This window comes from Tupaia chinensis, unplaced genomic scaffold (genome assembly GCF_000334495.1).
Source record: "Tupaia chinensis unplaced genomic scaffold, TupChi_1.0 Scaffold000407_4, whole genome shotgun sequence".
NCBI lineage: Eukaryota > Metazoa > Chordata > Mammalia > Scandentia > Tupaiidae > Tupaia > Tupaia belangeri.
The window spans coordinates 1061146-1080358 of NW_006159912.1; the positions used below are offsets into that span (position 1 = coordinate 1061146).

Genomic DNA, 19213 nt, shown 5'->3' on the forward strand with positions numbered 1-19213 from the left:
ATCATGGCTTCCACAAGTCTAAGACAAAGCTTTGCTCTTTGATGTATTTTTTTCTTGTGCTTTTAGAATGTAATCTCATTTGTGTGGGTGCCCAAGATTCCGGGAGGTGAATAGAGAAGGGATTGCAGCATGGCCATCTCCCTTGAGTAATGATTTCTTACTTTCCCTATCACTGCATTTATCTCTCTCTCTCTGTCTCTGTCTGTCTTTCTCTGTCTGTCTCTCTCTAGTGAGCACATGTACCTTAAGGCGAAAACCTTTAAAAAAAATGTAAACTTACTTAGAACCCCTTATCTTGCAGGTGCCAGCCTATACATCATGTTCCCATTTCTCAAGACAAGTTATTGCTCAAGGTCTCTAGACCAAGAGACTATACTCTGTTTGGCATGTGGCAATCATATGGAAAATGTTAGTTTCAGCTGTAATTATCTGAGCTGGTTGTAAGCAGTTTCTAGTGACTAATTAGTGACTAATTTTTAGTGAGAGCTGTGAATGATTTCTGAGAGAGAGAGATTGTTGCTATAGAGCACATGCACTTGCCAGAGAGACAGAGAAATAGAAAGTGAGAAATCCTCCCCCCAGTGGAGATGGCTACTCTGCAATCTCTTCTCTAGTCTCCTCTTGGGATTTGGGGTACACGTGCACATGTGCCCAGTGTGAGTTTCAAGCCTCTGGGTCTAGGACTCGAACCATAATTAGGCATGTGGAAGTCCAGCAATGTAACCACTATGCCATCTGCTGGTCCCTCAGTGAATGATTTCTAATACAAGCTTGACCAGAGTGACTCCATATGTAAACTGGCTCCATCTCACAAGCCTATACCCTAACTATATGTGCATGGGCCCATGTGTGGGCCTGTCTCCTACCTCATAACCACTGTGTCACCTCCTGGCCCCAGTATGTTTTAGATTTTCTTAAGGTAGTTCATGCAATATAAAATACACTCATGTTTATTATGCTGATCTAAAGACTGTAAACTTGACTTGATATTATACTTTTTGTCTTTATAAGTGCAGAAGAGGGACCAGCAGGTATCATGGTGGTTAAGGTGCTAGACTCCCACATGGCCAACTACAATTTGAGTTTTGGACCTAGCAGCTTGCTTTCTTACTTTCCCTCTCTTTCTTCTCTCTCTGGTTAAATTAAATAATAATAATTAATAAAATTAAATAATTCTTTAAAACTACAGAAGAAAAACAAACTGTTATTTTTGACATGAAGATAACGAATCATGTTTAGTTAGAATATTATGGAGTATGATCCATAGTATTAAATTGAGCAGACTACTTGTTCTCAGTTTTTTAAAAAGAGTGATTAGAAGCAAAACAGGCTATTTAATATGTGACATGGAACATTTTATAGCATGACTCCATTAGAGAGCTTAACAAATACTAATCAAGCTAATTGTGATCTTAATAAATCATGAAATAAAAATATCACCCTAGGTGCCAATTAACGCCTATGTCCATTGAGGATTTGATAATAATTTCCCACTGAGCTGGTGTGGATAATTTAAGGTGGCAATCATTAATACCATTCTCTGACATTTAGATAGAAGTCTGTTGTGGGTTTTTCTAACAAAATAATAAAATACATGTTATGCAGAATTCTATGGAGCATGTGCTAGATATTATCAAACCATTTAGGTGCACCACTCTGACTCAAAGTAAAATAAAAATGCCTTTAAAAATGAATAGACTATTTCCAATGTGAAGTATTAGAAATGATTTAGTTTTAGGAATGTCACATAGAACAGTCACTTTTTTACAGTGCTTACCAGTCACTACACTGAGGTGGGTAATTTGGAACATGTGGCAGTAATTAGAGATAGTAGCTGGTTTTTTCCAGCTCTTGTTCTTTGCACATGGCAGGATTCTACTTCCACGCTACCCTGAAGACAGACAATCCATGTGATCCACTTTAGTCACTAAAAAAGCAAAAATGGCATGTGTCACCCTAGACAGAAGCCCTTATGATGTAAGACAAGACTCTTCATGTCTCTTGCACCTACCACAGTGACCAGGAATATTCCTGATGCCTGAGACTCTAACAGCCCACGTGAGAGTAGAGTGGAAATCCCTGTGCTGCCACTAGTGAAGAAACTACTGCATGCTCTGTAAGAGGCAGCCCATGTCATGCTGTGCCTTGTCACTCCACACCATTCCACACATTCCCCTGGAAGCCAAGGGCACTGCGAAGAGCCTAGCCTGGCATGGGTGCCCAAGATTCCGGGGGGTGAATAGAGAAGGGATTGCAGCATGGCCATCTCCCTTGAGTAATGATTTCTTACTTTCCCTATCACTGCATTTATCTCTCTCTCTCTGTCTCTGTCTGTCTTTCTCTGTCTGTCTCTCTCTAGTGAGCACATGTACCTTAAGGCGAAAACCTTTAAAAAAAATGTAAACTTACTTAGAACCCCTTATCTTGCAGGTGCCAGCCTATACATCATGTTCCCATTTCTCAAGACAAGTTATTGCTCAAGGTCTCTAGACCAAGAGACTATACTCTGTTTGGCATGTGGCAATCATATGGAAAATGTTAGTTTCAGCTGTAATTATCTGAGCTGGTTGTAAGCAGTTTCTAGTGACTAATTAGTGACTAATTTTTAGTGAGAGCTGTGAATGATTTCTGAGAGAGAGATTGTTGCTATAGAGCACATGCACTTGCCAGAGAGACAGAGAAATAGAAAGTGAGAAATCCTCCCCCCAGTGGAGATGGTTACTCTGCAATCTCTTCTCTAGTCTCCTCTTGGGATTTGGGGCACACGTGCACATGTGCCCAGTGTGAGTTTCAAGCCTCTAGGTCTAGGACTCGAACCATAGTTAGGCATGTGGAAGTCCAGCAATGTAACCACTATGCCATCTGCTGGTCCCTCAGTGAATGATTTCTAATACAAGCTTGACCAGAGTGACTCCATATGTAAACTGGCTCCATCTCACAAGCCTATACCCTAACTATATGTGCATGGGCCCATGTGTGGGCCTGTCTCCTACCTCATAACCACTGTGTCACCTCCTGGCCCCAGTATGTTTTAGATTTTCTTAAGGTAGTTCATGCAATATAAAATACACTCATGTTTATTATGCTGATCTAAAGACTGTAAACTTGACTTGATATTATACTTTTTGTCTTTATAAGTGCAGAAGAGGGACCAGCAGGTATCATGGTGGTTAAGGTGCTAGACTCCCAAATGGCCAACTACAATTTGAGTTTTGGACCTAGCAGCTTGCTTTCTTACTTTCCCTCTCTTTCTTCTCTCTCTGGTTAAATTAAATAATAATAATTAATAAAATTAAATAATTCTTTAAAACTACAGAAGAAAAACAAACTGTTATTTTTGACATGAAGATAACGAATCATGTTTAGTTAGAATATTATGGAGTATGATCCATAGTATTAAATTGAGCAGACTACTTGTTCTCAGTTTTTTAAAAAGAGTGATTAGAAGCAAAACAGGCTATTTAATATGTGACATGGAACATTTTATAGCATGACTCCATTAGAGAGCTTAACAAATACTAATCAAGCTAATTGTGATCTTAATAAATCATGAAATAAAAATATCACCCTAGGTGCCAATTAACGCCTATGTCCATTGAGGATTTGATAATAATTTCCCACTGAGCTGGTGTGGATAATTTAAGGTGGCAATCATTAATACCATTCTCTGACACTTAGACAGAAGTCTGTTGTGGGTTTTTCTAACAAAATAATAAAATACATGTTATGCAGAATTCTATGGAGCATGTGCTAGATATTATCAAACCATTTAGGTGCACCACTCTGACTCAAAGTAAAATAAAAATGCCTTTAAAAATGAATAGACTATTTCCAATGTGAAGTATTAGAAATGATTTAGTTTTAGGAATGTCACATAGAACAGTCACTTTTTTACAGTGCTTACCAGTCACTACACTGAGGTGGGTAATTTGGAACATGTGGCAGTAATTAGAGATAGTAGCTGGTTTTTTCCAGCTCTTGTTCTTTGCACATGGCAGGATTCTACTTCCACGCTACCCTGAAGACAGACAATCCATGTGATCCACTTTAGTCACTAAAAAAGCAAAAATGGCATGTGTCACCCTAGACAGAAGCCCTTATGATGTAAGACAAGACTCTTCATGTCTCTTGCACCTACCACAGTGACCAGGAATATTCCTGATGCCTGAGACTCTAACAGCCCACGTGAGAGTAGAGTGGAAATCCCTGTGCTGCCACTAGTGAAGAAACTACTGCATGCTCTGTAAGAGGCAGCCCATGTCATGCTGTGCCTTGTCACTCCACACCATTCCACACATTCCCCTGGAAGCCAAGGGCACTGCGAAGAGCCTAGCCTGGCAGCCGGACACACGGGTACTTTGTGTTTTGAAACCTAGAGCAGATCAGTTCTCTGCCCTCTCTCTTGGCTGCTCCAGCAGCAAAGTTGAGACAATAATGTGTGTAGCTGGGGCATGAGAGACTTCAACAGAAAAACTCCATTTTACCGCTAGTTTCTGAATCCGTGTCTCACTGACCACATCACCTTGGCTGCCAGCAGTGATAAATCAGCGTGAAGCAGTGCCTAAAATCCACATTACTAAGCCAACCAGAAACCCAGGATCATGGTGAATGAAATAATCAGCCGAGCCTGCCAGGAGACCTCCATGCATTTCCCAGCAGTACTCTCAAAGCTCCAGGGGCAACAGGACAGCTTGCCGTCATCAAGGCAATTTCGTAGTTCTTAGAATACAGTCCTGCACACCTCTCCTCGTACCCAGCCTTTATTCCCAGGCACTAATCAGGAATTTATCCTAAAATTCCAATTGATTCAAAGAATTACAAAAACACACATCACTGTACAGGTTACTGAATCTCAGAAGGTCCCCTGTGCTGGATGAACATTAGGCATTGATGGGGTAAAATGTATACTCCCAAGTCCAGATGAAACCTATTCATGCTCTCTTTAAGGCCTGTTAAGTAATCCTCCTTGAAATTATATTCCAGATGCGCCCAGAATTGCTTTTCCCTAAAATGTGACCTGGCATATCCATTAGAATAAAGAAATCCTGATTCTCAGGGTGCTCTCCCATGTAATAGCACTCTTTGAGAATCAAGTCAGGATCCAGATCTGTTTCCACACCAGGGTAGCTGTGCCCTGTACTCCATTCACAGATGGTTGTTTCTGGTCTCTGGCTCCCCTTCATTAGCTACAGAGCCATAGGCAAGTTGTCAAGTCTGCTTTATGAAACTGCTCATTGGGAAGTTGCCAAGGAGAAAAGAAAGAGAAAAGGCAGAATGACCACTTCCTTAAACAACAGAGCCAGGCCACTGGACAAAACAGCTGCTGAACTGCATGGCCTAAAGTTTCAGTTTAACTTTTTGTATAGGGATTTTCTTGAATTCAGCTGAAAAACAAAACAAGAGAGGAAATTGCATAATCAAAGTGGTCTGTCAACTGAGATTTCTGAACTCCCAGTAGAACTAGGATCCTGGTGCCCCATGACATCTGTCACCCCTGGGATCTGATTCCTAGTCCCTGTAATTTTCCAGAACATTCTACCCTTCTGTATTCATGGCAGGTTTCCAGGACCTCACTTGTCCCCTATTTCTTGGAGACATTATCTTTCCCTCTTTATCTATAGCACAGGCATTCCTAAGGTATGTTCCTACATCCACTTATCTTCTTGGCAATGCAACTCCCTTACTTGCTATCACTTACATCTAGCTTACTGATTACTTACCATATGCTACTCACTTGTCAAAGCAAGATTTTTGGTATGAGATAATTTAGTATTCACAGTAAATCCCACTTCCATACAATAAAATTAAAGACTAGGTAAAGAATCTGGATATAATGAAGCTAAATAAGTTGTGCCTTTGACTCAGATATAACTAATCTTCCCAATATCCAAATTCAGACTTACAGTGACCATGCTATCCTGTATCTCTTAGGGCTAACAGTAAAACAGACACTTCTCTTCTAATGCCTAGTGTCTTAGTCTCTCTGTTCTCTGAGTTAATCCTTTACAGATAATCACAGAGGACTCAAGTTAGAGAAGAACTTAGGTACTATTTAATTCAGGTGTAGCAATTGTGCCATGCCCTTTTCCACGGCAGACATGACTAATCAATCACAACATTATATTAAAAAACTCAAGGTAAGGCCTTACTGGGTTTTTTGGGGGGGGAGGGGGCGTTGTTTGTTTTGTTTTGTTTTTTCAACAAAACTTTCTGGTCATCCACCACAAATCTATAAAGCTCACATAGATTGAAAATTAAATTTGTCAAGACCTTATAGTTTATAAATGGGAATAGTGAATCTTTTTTTTTTTTTTGGAGAGATTTTCACTGTAGGGAGCGTGCGCTCGCCAGACAGACAGAGACATAGAGACAGAAAGCGAGAAATCACCCCCCAGGGGGGATGGTCACGCCACAATCCCTTCTCCTCCATTCTCCTCTCGGGATCTTGGGCACACACGCACACGCGCCCGGCGTGGGTTTTAAGCCACCAGGTCCGGGACACGAACTGCGGTCGACTACGTGGGAGTCCAGCGACATAGCCATTACGCTAACTGCTGGTTCCCAAAATGGGAATAGTGAATCTTAAAAGTGTAGCAGACTTGCTTATGGTCACATTGGCTAGTTTTTGATTAGTTATTGACTAAATCAAGACTAGAGTCATGGGGACCAGCAGTTGGCACAATGGCTATGTCGCTGGACTCCCATGTAGTCGACTGTGGTTCAAGTCCCATACCCAGTAGCTTAAACTCATGCTAGGTGCATGTGCATGCATGCCCAAGATCCCAAGAGGAGAATGAAGGAGAAGGGATTGTGGGTGGCCATCTCCCTTGGAGGATAATTTCTCACTTTCTGTCTCTCTCTTTCTGGAGACTGCACACGCCCTATAGCAAAAACTTCTTAAAAAAAGACTAGATTCATGTTGCTTAACATTGAATTCCCCTCATTCTACCAGTACTTTTTCTTTTTGAGAAAGTACTTGTATTTTTAAATTTCATCTTCTTCCTGTACTTTTTCTTTTTGAGAAAGTACTTGTATTTTTAAATTTCATACTTCAAATTCATGTTATGTACACTAAGTACTACATAAAAGTCTTCAATATATCAATATTTGACTTAAGCAGTATTAATTCATCTGAATTTATCTGAAGAAATACAGTGTAGCCATTGTGCATGTAAACATAAAATGGTGCCAGGTTAGAAAATGGTATTAATAATTATAATTTTTAAACTGACCGACAGATTTTTTTTTGTTATTTATTGTATTAACAGTAGCACTTACCTTTAAGATTGGTAAAACATGTTACCAAGGAATTATGCAAGATATTACATCTCTTACATAACAGGTCCCCTGGGTTACTTTTTTACCAGCAAAACCAGACCCACTGGTCCTGTACACTAAGTTACATTCGTATCACAAGAACTGGCAAAAGTCCAAATGAATCTCTTAATGTTGGAGGGACCCTTCAATAGTAAATCTTTGAGCTTGATAAGGACAAATAGTCCCACAATACATCTCTTTAAAATAGGAAGTATTTTAGCAGCTTAAACCTTTTGTTATAAGACTTAGTACACTTGGGATTTTCCTTGAACTGTTGTCACCACCAGATCAGTTATAAGATACATACACTGGCACTTTAGCACAGGGGCAAACTTTAAAAACAAACTGTTTTGGACCTTTACAATTAGGCCATCGTACAAAAAATAGTCCATGGTCTTACATTCAGCAAGTTCATACTAAAATATTCTATTCGAGTGTGATAAAGGCCAAGAAAACTTTCCGTATGCTACAACTTTATCACATGTTATTTACATGGTTCTTTCTTCCCTAGGTACTTAAAACTTCTACATTATACAACTCCCCACCTAAAACGAGTTTCACAGAGATGACAATGAAGCCAGATCACTGTGAGAATAGCTTGTGCAGTGCTGCAGTACAAAAAGGTATTTTGAAAGCTATTGAGTGACCACCAAACAGCATGAAATAGGGCTTGGGTTCAGTTGTTGGCAGACCCGAGGGTCACTGAGGTATACTGTGCTTCATCCTACTAAAGCCTTAGGTGCCGTTTCCAGACTCACCATTGTATAGTTTACTAAAAAGATACTATTCGTTGAGGAAAATTCACATTTTCTTTGGCAGTGCATCAGTTTATTGGTGTAATACTGGGTTGGATGTTTCTAGGACATTAAACTTTCAAACATTCTATTATTCTCAGTCCTTGTATATATTAGCTAGATGCTTATAATCTGACTCACTAATTTTCAATCAGTATTTCTGATCCATGAGTGATCATCTTAAATCACCTTTTTCCCCACAAGGAACAGAAAAAGTTGATTCTTTTACCATTCCCAAATCTAAATTTCATTGGTTTCACTTAAAAGTTAACGGAACTGAGAACACTTAACTATCAAGTACAATTATGTTTAGTTATTTTAAGTTGAATTGATGATACTACCATTATATCACAGTACACAAGACCCATAAACGAGATGAAGTCTAATTGCGACATATTTTGTACATTAATTCGCAGTTTTACACATATTAACTTCCTAGTGAATCTGTTTCCAACCAATTGAAAACTCTCAGTTAATATACATTTAAACATTAGTACTCACTCTACCGTCATACCAGTGCTTTAAGAAAGGTCTTAGGTGGAAATGCCTTCATTTCCTTATCTGGATTAAAAGAAACAGGATGGGACCAGCAGTTAGCATAATGGCTATGTCACTGAACTCCCATGTAGCCGACCACGATTCGAGTCTCAGACCCAGTGGCTTAAACTCACGCCAGGTGCGTGTGCATGCGTGCCCAAGATCCTGAGAAGAGAATGGAGGAGAAGGGATTGTGGCGTGGCCATCCCCTCCAGGGGGTGATTTCTCACTTTCTATCTCTCTGTCTCTCTGTCTTTCTGGTGAGCGCACACGCCCTATAGCAAAAATCTCTCAAAAAAAAAAAAAGAAGAAGAAGAAAGAAAGAAACAGGAACCCAGTGACTTGATGGAAAGAACATTTGGTGACAGTGGCTCACTAAATTTGGCTCTCGCATAGTTCTGATTAGCATGAGATTTCAAAAGTAAGCCAGGACTGGATAAGCCAAAGTTCCAGTTTGATTCTTTGGAAAGCTTTCATTCTCTCCCACTTTGCCTGGCCTGCCATGCTGTCACTGGTAAACTGTCACTATGTCCTCTTCCCTTTTCTTGTGAACCATCTTCGTCTGGGAATTCTGATCCTGGGTCTTCTTCCTACAAAGCGGTGGTTGGTTCTTACATTTCTAGATGGAGGGGCTGAAGTGTTACATTTCTATCACCCATCTTCAGCTTCTTTTTCATCTTTCAGTCTGTTCAGATTGCAGGATTCTTACCTCCTGTCCTCTTCCTGGCTGCTACGCCAGGGTAATAGGACTCGTTTTCTGACACTTTCCTTTGTCTTAATGCATAAATTTTCATGGGCCGATCTGCTGCATTCAGCCTAGGAGTTGAGGCCGGCATCTGAGTCCCCTCAGTACACAAATTTGAGCAAGGTCGTGGAGACTTCAAGCTAGGAACTATGGCAGCGGTTCCCTCTCAATGTCGATGCCTGCCTCCCTCCCTCTGCAGGGCCAGACGAGACACGGATCCAGCCAAGTCCACTGGCACAGGGCAGCTAACTACCGATCGTCACAGCAACTCCAAATCACTGGTCCTTGATTCTCAATAATCGATTTTCACCACTACTTCTTTTGTCTGTTACGGACGCACTTCCCATGTGAAGTCAGCTCAGAGGAGAAAATAATGAGATCTGGAGGGTGCTATGTAAGACAATGACTTTATTTCTATATGAAAAATACACACAAACTTGCTTGTTGCACCAGCACCCACAGAGATCACAAAGCCTTCTCAGACCATCCCCCAAATGATTAAAAAGTGGACACACTACAGCAGCCCAAATTCTTGACACTCAATTGCTCCATAGTCTACAAATTCTTTGTTGTTACAAGTTTATACAGTATTTCCAATAATGAAAGATGTTTGAGGTAAGTGTTTTAAAATATCTTATAAATCAACAAAATTATAAAACCACCTGACTTAAGAACAGGAACATCTTTTTATTTTTTAGAGAGAATTTTGCCATAGGGCACATGGCTTGCCAAAGAGACAGAGAGAGACAGAGAGATAGAAAATGAGAAATCATCCCCTAGGGAGGATGGCCATACCACAATCCCTTCTCCTCCATTCTGTTCCTGGGATTTTGGGCATGGATGCACACACACCTGGTATGAGTTTTAAGCTACTGGGTCCAGGACTTAAACCACGGTCAGCCATGTGGGAGTCCAGCAACATAACCATTACACCATTTGCTGGTCCCAAGAATAGGAATGTCTTCATTTCAAGGAACATAAAAAGTAATTAACATACACAGTAAAAATATCAAGTAAAATGTATGCAAAATAATGTGCCTCTTTCTTTGATTTTTACTGAAGTATAACATATACAATGAAGTGCAGACATTTTAAACATACACTTTCATGAATTTTACATCTGGACAACCATCTGTCCATCACTGTGATGAAAACAGAGGACATCTTTGGCTCCCAAAAGCCTCTTTCATGATGCTAATATCCACAAAAGAAACCCTTCTTCTGTCTCCTATTACTATAGGCTAGTTTTGCCTTTTAATAAAGTAATTGTCTTTGCTTAGCAATAGCTAAATTGCTATGTCTATTTTAAAAGTAATAGACTCATACTTCAGTGAAGGAGCAATTTTCCAGCAATATGATAATTTGATTAAGATTCTTAATGATATCCACACACTTTGATTTATTAATCCCTTAGGTATGAAACTAAATGGAGATATTAATAATAATGTTATATCGGCTTTTCCACAAGTATTGTTTATCATTGTAAAAGAATGGAAATTGTATGATTTACAACTATAAATGCTTTGCAAGAAGTGTAGAAATGTTCATTGCCAAGGCACTATGTGCCCCTGGGTTTGGTGATGAGATTTTTAGATGCAAAGCAAAATCCGAGGAAGAAAAAAATTGAACTTAATTAAAGGTAAAAGTTTCTGCTCTGTGAAAAACATTGTTAAAAGAACAAGCCTAGCAGACTGGGAGAAAATATTTACTACATTTTTCTATAAAGAATTTGTATCCCAGGACCAGCAGTTAACATAATGGCTATGTCACTGGACTCCCATGTAGTCAACTGTGGTTCACGTCCCAGACTCGGTGGCTTAAAACTCACGCCGGAAGCGTGTGTGTGCGTGCCCAAGATCCCGAGAGGAGAACAGAGGAGAAGGGATTGCGGCGTGGCCATCCCCCCTGGGGAGTGATTTCTCGCTTTCTGTCTCTGTCTCTCTCTGTCTGTCTGGCGAGTGCACGTGCCCTATAGCAAAAATCTCTCCAAAAAAAGAAAGAAAGAAAGAATTTGTATCCCAAATATATGAAGAACTCTGACACTCAGCAGTAAGAAAATGAACAACCAAATTTTTAAGATGGGTCAAAGATGTAAACAGACATCTTCCTGAAGAAGGTAAACAAATGGAAAATTATCATATGAGAAGACTCTCAACAAGTTCTGGTTTCCTCTTTGAGGTGGAAAGAAGTCTTCACATCCTCCACCAAAGAAAAATGCTGAATAAACTGAAAATCAACAATGCTCCTTAGGTCCATCACTCAGGTGAGATCCTGGGGAATCAGGATATAAAGATAATGAAAACCACAGCTTATGAAGAACAGAAGCCAAAGAACTCAGGAACTGTTAGGAAACTTAAACTGTAACTGACAACTGGGGGAACCTTGCTTGAGAGCTAAAATCTCCTGGGAGTCCAGTCTTAGGAGGACCCCTCATTTTTTTTCTTTTCTTTTTTTTTTTTTCTTTTGGAGAGGTTTTTACTGTAGGACACATGTGCTCACCAGAAAGACAGAGACAGAGAGATGGAAAGCGAGAAATCATCCCTTGGGGGGATGACCATGCCACAATCCCTTCTCTTCCATTCTCTTCTCGGGATCTTGGGCACACACTCACATGCACCTGGCGTCAGTTTAAGCCACCAGGTCTGGGACTCGAACCACAGTCGACTACAAGGGATTCCAGCAACACAGCCATTATGTCAACTGCTGATCCCAGGATCTCGCATTCTTATGAGTTTAACTTCCAGGAACTCCACCAGGTTCTCATGCCTCTAGCAGAGAAGGGGAAAGTAACCATTCTGAAATACACTCAGAAGAAATATAGCCATTTTGAAAAATTCCTAGGGTACTATATTCCTCACCTGCCCTAGTGGGAAGCTACTTTACCAGAGCCTAACCTACATGAGGAAAGGGACATACACAACTCCAAACCCCAACTTCCTGTTAATGAAAAGGTGGCTAAAAGGCACTGTGACATTCACAGCTCAGGGGCATAGGTCCACTGAAAGACTAAACCTTAGTCATAGGCTTATAGGTCTCTCCCAGCACCTGACCACCACATTCACAGAAGTCCTGTATAATAACAGAGGATTGGTACTGAACAAATGGCAAGGCCCAGATTCTATTTAAGAAGAGGTCTCCAGACAATCTCAAAGACGACAAGAGAAACAGAAAGAAGACACTAACAGAAACTGATGTCACAGACACTTGCAGCTATAGCAGACAATAAACACAGCCCAACTCTTAACCAGACACCAAAGACCTACTTACCTTAGCTCCTATTACCCAATACCTCCTACTTACCACTCATCAAAAAAATTGTGAAGCATTTAAAAAGAAAAAACAATGAGAAAAAACAATTTGAAGGTAAAAAGCAAGCAATGGAACCAGATTAAGATATGACCGAGATTTGGGAATCACCAGACTGACAATTTAGAGCAACTACAATGAACATTGTAAAGGTGCTAATGGAAAAGTGAACGACACATAGAAACAGAGGAGTAATGTAAGCAGAGAAATGGAAATTCTAGTAAACAATTAAAAGGAAATGCTGAAGATCTACAAACACCAACAAAAATAAACAATGGCTTTTATGGGCTTCCCAGCAGAGTGGACACAGTCAAGGAGAGAACCAATGGGCTCAAAGACATGTCAACAGAAACTGCCCAAGCTGAAACACAAAGAGAAAATAGGATGAAAAAAATAGAACTGAATATTTAAGAAATATGGGACCATTTCAAAAGGTATACAACATGGATAATGAGAATGCGGGGGGCGGGGGGGAGACGGGAGAAGTAGAAGAAACATTTAATGCATAAGTGACAGAGAATTTTCTGAAATTGATGACAGATACCAAGTTGAAGATTTCCACACATCTTCATAAATAAATGACAGACCCAGGAGGAAAATCAGTAAGGATGAACTAAAAAGCATCGTGAATCATCTGGATCTAACTGACATGTATAGAATATTTTTCCAACAAAAGCAAAATGCAAATTATTCTCAAGCTCACATGGAACATTCACCAGGAGAAACTATATTCTTGGTCATAAACAATTTTTTTAAAAATAGGAATTATACAAAACATACTCTCAGACCACAATAGAATTAACCACAAAATAAATGACAGAAAGAGAGCTAAAAATTGCCAAAACACGAAGATTAAACAACATACTTCTATAAGACATATGAGTCAAAGAAGTCTCAGGAAAAATTTAAAATGTTTTGAATGAAATAAAAACACAACTTATCAAAAGTTGTTGATATAGCAAAAGTAGCACTTAAAAATGAAATGTATAACATTGAACATATACTAGAAAAGGAAAATCTAAAATTAATAATATAAGCACCCACTCAAGAAAACTAGAAAAAGAGCAATATAAACCTAAAGCAGATAGGACCACTTGATGACGTAGAAGATAAAAGAGCTAGGTCTCATATGGCCTACGGTATGGTTCTGGTCCCGGCCCAGCAGCTTGAAAAACACACTGGAAGCGTAAGTTTGCATGCCCAAAATACCAACAGCATAGAGTAATGGAGAATAGACTGCAGTGTGACTATACCCACTGAGGAAAGGGGGTGTGTTTTCCCTCCTTCCCTCTCACTGTCTCTCTGTCCCTCTCTCTGGAAAATGAATTCACTCTCTGGCAAAAATAAAATAAATAAATAAATAAACCTAAAGCAGAAAAGAAAAAGAAATAAAAATTAGAAAATTAGAACAGGGATCTATAAAACTGAAAGTAGAAAACAATAGAGGAAATCAATGAAACCGAAGCTCGTTCTTGAAAAAGAGTAATACAATTGATAAACCTCTTAAAAGGGTAGTGAATAAGGTAGAGAGAAGACACAGATCACTAATATCAGAAATAAAATGAGCTAATACCAGAAAGTAATTAGTACTCTACTGAGCCCATGGACAAGAAAGGGATTAAAAAAAAAATTATGAAAAACGCTATGCCTGGGGCCAGTAGGTGGCATGGTGGTTGAAGGTGTAGGATTCCCACATGGCTGACCATGGTTTGAGTCCCGGACCTGACAGTTTGCTTTCCCGCTTTCCCTTTCTCTCTCTCTGTCTCTATGTGGTCAGGTTGAAAAATAATAATGATCATAACAATAACAAATGGAATTAAATAAATAAATAATTCTAAAAACAAAACAAACAAACAAAACTCCATGCCCACAAGTTTGGTAACTTAGAAAAAAATTTAAAAAAAGAACCAATTCCTTGAAAGACATACTCACCAAAATTCACACAAGAAGAAATAGATAATCCAAAAGTGACTCATACTCACTAAAATCCACACAAGGGGAAATCGATAATTTGAATGTGCCAAATGTATTTTTTAAATTGAATAAATAGTTAATAACCTCTCAAAACAGATAATACCAGATCCACCCAAAGGTTTTCACTTGTGAATTTTACGAAACATTTAAGCAACAAATTATTGTTTCAATAATTTGAAGTGAATGCAACAATTCTCTGTAATTTGTTCCAGAAACTCAAAACAATGGAAACATTTTCTAATTCATTCTATGAAGCCAATATTATTATACAGAAAAACCAGATAAAGATTTATAGCAAAATAAAAATATAGACAAACAAAAATTTACATAACAAATTAAAAATAAACATACCAGCAAATAAAACCTAATACTGTATACATAAAAATATAAATAAATATACACCACAACCAAGTGGGATTTATTCCAGTTATTCTAGGATGATTCAACATTCAAAAATTGATTAATGTTATCCATCATATCATCAGGTTAAAAAAGAAAACTTTTTATGATTCTATCAATAGATTCAGAAAAATCATTTCATAAAATCTAACACCCATTCATTCAATACATATTCATGACTTAAAAAAAGTCAACAAATGAGGAATAGAGGAGCACTTTCTCAATTTAATAAAGAACTTCTACAAAAGACCTACAGCTAGCATTATACTTAATAGTGAAAACAAGATGTTTTATCCTAAGATTAAGAACAAAACAAGGCTATTCCCTCTCACTACTCCAAGTCAGTATTATATTGCAAGTTCTAGATGACTCACTAGATAAGAAATTTTTTAATACACATATTGAAAAGAGAAAAGTAAAACTGTCTTTGCAGAAGACATGATTATCTACATAGAAAAATACAAGGAATAAAAAATAGCAACAACAAAATCCCTGCAACTAATAAGCTATCATAGCAAAGTTGCAGAATACCGGTTAATATATAAAATTCAGTAACTTTTCTATATACCAATAATAGATCATTGGAATTTGGAATTACTAACACAATATCATTTATGTTAACATCAAGAAAAATAAGTACTTAGGAATTAACTCAAGAAAATATATAGAGGACAGAAGATGGTGTAGCAGTTATATTGTTGGACACCCACATTGCTGACCAAGTCCCAAACCTGGAGGCTTGAAGATTACATTGGGCACGTGTGTGTGCATGCTCAAAATCCAGAGAGAAGAATGGAGAAGAAGAAATTGTGATGTGGTCATCTCCCCTGGGGGGGGGGTAATTACTCACTTTCCCTCTCACTGTCTCTGTCTCTCTGTCTCTCTGTCTCTCTCTCTGGCAAGTGCATGTGCCCTAAGACAAAAACCTCAAAAAAAAAGAAAGAAAAAAAGAAAATATGTGTGTATATATGTGTGTGTGTGTGTGTGTGTGTGTGTGTATTATAAGACCTTGATGAAAGATTAAAGATATAAATAAATGAGATAATCCATGGCTATGAATAAAAAGAGTAAAGAGTCAATATTGTCAGCATGTCAATTCTTCTCTTAATCTATATAGTCAATGTAATCCCAAAAAAATCCCAAACAAAATCGCAGGAACTTATCTTCTGAATATCAAAAAACTGATTCTAAAATTTATATAGAAAGGCAAAAGATCCAGAATAGCAAACATAATGATGAAGAAAAATGTTTGCATCAAAAGACACTATCAACAAAGTTAAAAGGCAACCCATAAAATGGGAGAAAATATTTGTAAATCATTTCTTTGATAAAGGATTGCTATAGAGATATATAGAAAACTCCTAAAATGCACCACAAAAAATGAATAACCCAATTCAAAAATAGGCAAAGACTCGAATAGACATTTCTGCAAAGAAGATACATACACTCAATAAGCATATAAAAAGATGCTCAACATCACTAATCATTAGAGAAATAAAAACCAAACTCCAATGAGATACCGTTTTACATCCATTGGGGTGACCAATATCAAAAAGACAGAAAATAACAAATATCAGCAAGGACGTGGAGAGATTAGAACCCTTAAGCACTGCTAGTGGAAATATAAAATGACACAACTGCTGTGAAAACAATAATGGCACTTTCTCAAAAAAATTACAAATACAATTACTATATGATGCAGCAGTTTCATTTCTGGGTATATACCAGAAAGAACTGAAAGCAAGGATGAAGAGATAATCAAATACCTATGCCCATACATCTTTATTTATAACAGCCAAAACCTGAAATCTACCCAAATATCCATCAACAGATGAATGGATCAGCAAAATGTGATGTATACAATGAATTATTATTTAGCCTTAAAAAGAAAGGAAATTCTGGCATAAGCTACAAAAATTGATAAACTTTAAAGACATTGTTTTAAGTGAGATAAGTCAGTCACAAAAAGACAAATGCTATGTGATTCCACTTATGTGAGGTACTTACAGTGCTAAAAATCATAGAGATAATAAGTAGAATGATTGTTCCCAGGCTCTGGGAGGAGGAAATGGGTTTAATGAGTATAGTTTCCATTTACAAAATCAAAAGAGTTGTGAAGATTAGTTGCACCACAACGTGAGTGTACTCAATGCCACTGAGCTTTACAATTAATAATGGTTAAAATGGTAAATTCTATGCCATGTGTATTTTACCACAAAAAAATTAATTTAAAAAAATGAGCTATTGGCATCTTCTATCTTAGTGAAAGAAGTCAGTCTGGGGCCAGGAGGTGGCATGGTGGTTAAGGCTCTAAACTCCCATAGTTTGAGTCCCAGACCTGACAGCTTGATTTCTGGCTTTCCCTTTCTCTCTCTCTGTCTCTCTCTAGTTAAACTAAAAAATAATAATAACATATGGAATTAAATAAATAAATAATTCTTAAAAAATAGTAGAAGCAGCCAGTCTGAAAAGGCTCCATACTGTATGATTCCAACTATATTGCATTTAGGAAAAGAAAACCTATAGAGACAGTAAAAAGATCAGTGGTAGCCAAAGATTTGGGAAGAGAGGATAAAGGATGAATAGGAGAAATATAAAGGATTCTCAAAACAGTGACAACTCTCTATAACAGTATTGATGGACACATGAGGAACAGAGCAGACAAGGCTAGCAATCTGCAAACCTGGTTCCACCTGCTGCCCCACTGTGTGGTGAATGCAGGGATTGGGGGGACCTTTTATAAGCAGACCAGTTCTACTGGAATCTGTGTGAAATACTGGGCTTCTCTATATGATTTCACTCAGAAAGACACTTTAGTGTCCAAATAAAATTTCTGGAAACCATCACACTATAAGATCAGCATGTGATATCCAGTTCTTTTGCTCCAAGACAGTAAGATTTCAGGCCAAGGGAACCAGCAGTTAGCGTAATGGCTATGTCGCTGGATTCCCACGTAGCTGACCACGGTTCGCATCTCGGACCCAGTGGCTTAAAACTCACGCCGGGCGTGTGTGCGTGCATGCCCAAGATCCCGAGAGGAGAATGGAGGAGAGGGGATTGCGGCGTGACCATCTCCTCTGGGGAGTGATTTCTCGCTTTCTATCTCTATGTCTCTCTCTGTCTGTCTGGCGAGCGCACGTGCCCTGTAGCGAAAACCTCTCCAAAAAAAAAAAAAAAAAAAGATTTCAGGCCAAGAAGACTTGAAGATTCTTGGATTCTATCATCCTGCAAGGTTCTGTGGAGCTACCTTTTTGGTATTTCCAAAGAGCCTGCTGGTTTAGGATTGCAGTGGCCTGACGATGATGGAGAACAAAGGCAAAGCCTGAGGCCCCTGGTCCCTACAGAAGGGCAGGGCCTTGGATATTTTCACTTCCATTATGACCTCAGCATCTGTTCTTCCTTTCCTAAAGTTCATTTTCCATTTCAAAGAAATCAGAATCCTTAATAGTCCAATGAGGTCACTTCCTACACTTTGCTAGGCACAACCACGTGCCTTTCCTCCTCTGCATGACAAAGTCTAAGCAAAAGACAGAAACTGCACAGCTTCCTTCTTTCATTATCAGGAAATCATGCCAGAGTCCGATGCCTATTCAGCATTCAGGATCTTACTCCATCTTTCCTTGACCGTGATCATGCCCGGGCTCTCTGCTCCCTAAAAAAGGCCAAAGTCACCAAAAGAGTAAGGAGAACAACCTAGAAACCTCCCACGCTTACACTGAAGTTCACCTCCTCACCCTCCACCATGAAGATCTCCACAGTGTTTCTGTGCCTACTGCTCACAGCAGCCGCCTTCAGTCCTCAGGTGCTAGCTCGGCCATGTAAGGTCTTTTCTTTCTTAAGCTTTAACAATGTAACTACCACAGGTACTAACATCCCAACATCACAGACTTGCTGCTTAGCCTGTGTTTTAAAACTGGAGAAAGTGAGACCATGAGAGAAATTAAGAAAAGCCATCATATCACAGCTAGTCAGAGGCAAAGCCAGACCTAAGTGCTCAAGTCACTGAGCCCAGTCCCTGTGATATTTCTTTTTTCTTTTTTTTTCTTTTTTGGAGTGGTTTTCGCTATAGAGTGCATGCACTCACCAGAAATAGAGAGAGACAGAGAGACAGAAAGCAAGAAATCACCCCCCAGGGGGGATG

The 19213-nt window shown here is 38.8% G+C and overlaps 1 pseudogene; it reads left to right on the forward strand.

Moving 5' to 3' along the window:
- The first annotated feature begins 18814 nt into the window (after positions 1–18814).
- LOC102469749 (eotaxin-like) overlaps positions 18815–19213 on the forward strand; it is a 1865-nt pseudogene continuing 1466 nt past the window's right edge.